Source organism: Oncorhynchus keta, unplaced genomic scaffold, assembly GCF_023373465.1.
Source record: "Oncorhynchus keta strain PuntledgeMale-10-30-2019 unplaced genomic scaffold, Oket_V2 Un_contig_2724_pilon_pilon, whole genome shotgun sequence".
Lineage (NCBI taxonomy): Eukaryota > Metazoa > Chordata > Actinopteri > Salmoniformes > Salmonidae > Oncorhynchus > Oncorhynchus keta.
Genome location: NW_026285414.1, coordinates 3,472 through 7,500, shown reverse-complemented (window position 1 = coordinate 7,500; position 4,029 = coordinate 3,472). Strand labels below are relative to the sequence as shown.

The window sequence follows — 4,029 nt, the reverse complement described above, 5'->3', positions numbered from 1 at the left end:
TGTATGTTTAATTTTTGACATTAATTTAACTTGATTTCCATAGAAGATCATACTAAGACAGGGTTGGGGTCTGTTCCATTTTAAATTCTAGTCAATTCAGGAAGTACACTGAAATTCTAATTTAAATTCTCTTAAATGCTTTTCAATGAGAAATGTGGTCGGAATTTGGTTTACTTTCTGCATTGACTGGATTGAAATGGAATTGGCTAACTCTGCTAAGAAATATACTGAAGAGTTATCAGTGACTAGAATCAGTGAATATGATAGATGTGGGGTCACGAATGTAGACCACCTACCGCTAGTGGAGGTATAGTGGAAGTACATGGACTTTGAAACTGGACCCCAGGCACCAGGGGTGCACGCTTTGGTTTTTTGCAGAGCAGAACTTTTAGCTGATTCAAATAATCGTAAAATCATCCAGCTTTGAAATTTGAATCAGCTGTGTAGTGTTCAGGCAAAAAACAAAATGTGAATTCCTTACGGGTCAGGGCGGAAGTTTGGGAAACTCTGATTTAGCCACTTCCATCAGCAGATTCTAATAGCGTTGTATGTTTCTCCCTCTCTTTCCAGGCGTACACCATTCAGGGACAATACGCCATCCCTCACCCTGACGTGAGTTCTAATTCCATGAGACAGTCTTCTCTCTACACTCTACTCTCTCGTGTCCAATCCTATTAATATTAACCCATAATATTAATACTACCAATTCTGAAAAGTAATTTCTGTCTCTTTCAAATCTGAAATTACTCACAACCTCTGTCCTTCGTTTGGAGCCAAACTTCATAGGACTTGGCCTGTAGGAAAACGAGCAGAGGGACACAGAAAGAAAACAATTATTTCCTTATCACCCAGAATAATAAGGAGACCGGTTGCTCAAGTGAGGAATGTGAAAGTTAAGTGCAGTATTTCTTCAGAGAGGAGGAGGTCAATTTCAAGGAATACCGCAACGTAGTCAAACGGACATGGTATGTTTCATGACCCCATGTTGGGTCCAAGTGTTTCAGACACAGACATCCATGAACTAAATTTCCTTCTTTCATCAGGGGCATATCCTTTCTTCACCGACTCGGGCCAAGTCCTCTATGAGTTTCCTTTCTCTCTCTCTCCTCCTATCTGTGTCACTGCTTCTCCTGAATCCTGTCTTTCTTCTTGTACGGTTCTTGGTGACAGACCTGACCTGTGTGTGTGTGTGTGTTTAACGATGCCCTCATAGCTCTGCTGTCCACTCCTACCCCCTCAGCAGTTGGCCAAGCTCCACCAGTTGGTATACAGCAAACCCCCTTTAACCCCCTTGGACAGACCACCCTGCCTTCCCCGGTACATTGCCCACCTACCACGAGAACCACCCTCTACCAAATCTCTTCTCTTTTTACCTGTAGAGACACACACACACACTTCCTCCTCTTTCTCTCTTCTTCCTCTATCTGTCTTTCTCTGTTCATTTCTCTTCCTTTCGTTTCTTTGTGCTGCGCTTCCCGATGACATGGCCACCTGGTGGTTGCTCTTGTTGACCTTTTTATTTGTAGTTTTCCAAATATTTGGTTTGTTTTTAATCTGCTTTGTAGCTCCTTGAATATTTTTGGTCCTTCGAGTTAGTTTTTATCTGGGTCGGCAGGTAAATCTCCTCTGGTTTGAGAACCAACCCCCTTACCAACAGAGAGGAGAAGCCACAGGCTCCTCTCAAGACCTCTGCAGAAGCATCTCAATCAGGGTTCCGACTATATGTCTCCAAAGCTAACTATCGCTCTGAGCGGACGCCACCCCCCCGTGCAAAACTCTATTTTATGCCGTGTCCCCTCTATCGGTCTCTCTCTCTCCCATATAGCAGGTCTGGATGCCAGTAACCAGGCCAGTACTCATGAACTCACCATTCCCAATGATGTGAGTATGGGGACCATGGAGCTTTTCATTTTGACATTTGTCATCTATTGTCATGTAAGGGATGGGTAAAGGTGATTTCACCAATGTCAGTAAATATTTTAACAAACAGTTTTCAAATGCTTGCATGCACCACCATGGATATATTTGTAAAAATAGAACAATTGAAAAAAGGGGTCAGTGTGTCATGGTGCATGTGACTTTGTCTGCATTCCCATTCAGACTTTGCTATTCCCCTGTTTTAAGTCCCTCCGCCTCTTCTTCCCAGCTAATAGGCTGCATAATCGGGCGCCAGGGGCAAAAATCAACGAGATCCGTCAGATGTCTGGGCGCAGAATCAAAATTGCTAACGCCATGGAAGGGTCATCGGAGCGCCAGATCACCATCACAGGAACCCCGCCAACATCAGCCTGGCACAGTACCTCATCAACGCAAGGTCTTAGCCTGGCAGACACACACACACACACACACACACATTACAATTGACAAAGGGGTCAATAGCTCACCTGTTGTCCCAGGGATCCTCTGTTTGTCTGTTTTGTTGTTATTACATTATCTTCAGCTAAAGAATTTGACAGAAACAATAATGTACTCCCTTTCCCCATCATGCCCTGTGGCAGGTTCAGAGGCGTGGCGGCCATGGAATGACCCATCCTCCATGACGACATCCTAAGGGAACCCGGCCGGTCCTCCCTCCCTCTGCTCCGCCCCCTCCATCTCCTGACCACTGAAGACATGATGTTCCTACCTAACTCTGATGATGATGCCCTCTAGACTAATGAATCTGGCTCTGATAACAACTCCCTTGACCCTCCAGCTTACTACCACGATCGCTCTCTAATAAAGAGCTGTTGCTTTCAGAGAACTGAAAAAAATAAGTAATGTCTTTGTTTTCGTTGATTTTAGACCTTTAGACAAGTGTTGAAGCATGTTGAACGTTCATTAGGATCAAATTGTGTTATTCTGAATTCTCTCTCTATCACTCTCTCTGCTAGTGTTACAAAATAGGATTTCAATATCAGTTTGAAAAAAAAAAGTTACAAAAAAAAATGTAAAACTTAAAAACATTGGAAAAAAATGCTACTGTTCCATTTTCTAGGTGCTGGGTGATGCTACCGGCACAGTATGGTGGATGTAGCCAATGATTACTTTATGATGCTCTTTTGAAAATATGGTCTTTTTTAGGTACATTTAATCATTCTATTTTTTACCCCTATTTGGATCATAAATGATCTGCTTACTAATCCGATCTCTACCCATAACTTTTTGCTGCATCACATGACCTCTTTGAGCCAATGGTATCACTCCCTAGAGCCCTCCTTTCTATGTCCATTTCTTGTATTTTACATTATGACTTATACTGCATGTGTTCAGTAATGTATTGTATGTATTCGAGTATTCCAGTTTGGTGTAAGTGTTGCTATGTTTGCTATGTTAGCTGATGGGAGGAGCTATTGGAGGATGGGCTCATTGTAATGGCTGGAATGGAATTAATGGAACTAGCCAAGCATGTGGTTTCCATATCTTTGATGTGTTTGATACCGTTCCATGTATTCCATTTCAGCCATACAATAAGCCCCGTCCTCCTATAAGTCCTCCACCAGCCTCCACTGCTCAAACCTTTTCTGCAATTATTTTCATTAATTTTTTTGCCATTCACGTCTAGTCCTACTACCACCCCAAGTGAATAACTCTCCCTCACATCCTCCAGGAACCCTATTTATAGTATTTAAGAAGCATGAAAGGAAATTACTCAAAAAAAGAATCATCAGTGGCTAAAAACTGTATCCTAACTGACTGAAAACTAAAATGATTGTTTTACTCGATTTTTTAACCAAGACTACTGTGGGTGACCACATAGTCAGCTATGCTACGCTCATGCAATAGACAATTCAACTCTTTGTTATACTGTGGACTGCCTCTAGTGTGTAGAATTAGTTGGACTTAAGACTATTGCTGTGTCCAAATTCTCTTAGTTGGCTTCCTTTCGTCGTCTCCTTCACTCCCATGTCCACGACAGATAAAAGAGGCTTCAATGTAGGAAGGAAAGGAGACCAGGAGAGGAAGCTGTTTGATATTATGGGACGTGGCCATAGGTGTTTGGATGGAGCCAAATGTTTATGGGCCATGGAATGTTCCGGGGTTCATGGG

General features: G+C 42.6%; 1 long non-coding RNA gene and 1 pseudogene across 1 annotated transcript in view; one reads left to right on the top strand and one right to left on the bottom strand.

The window, feature by feature from the left end:
• The window catches only part of LOC127922819 (uncharacterized), a 4,812-nt gene extending 3,399 nt beyond the window's left edge, over positions 1-1,413 (bottom strand). Inside the window, exons 1-2 of the long non-coding RNA XR_008112463.1 lie at positions 1,374-1,413; positions 752-794 (exon numbers count right to left, since the gene is read on the bottom strand). This is a non-coding gene — a long non-coding RNA (uncharacterized LOC127922819). The remainder of the gene's footprint in view (positions 1-751; positions 795-1,373) is intronic.
• LOC118378806 (poly(rC)-binding protein 3-like) overlaps positions 1-2,551 on the top strand; it is a 15,453-nt pseudogene extending 12,902 nt beyond the window's left edge.
• The last annotated feature ends 1,478 nt before the right edge of the window (positions 2,552-4,029 follow it).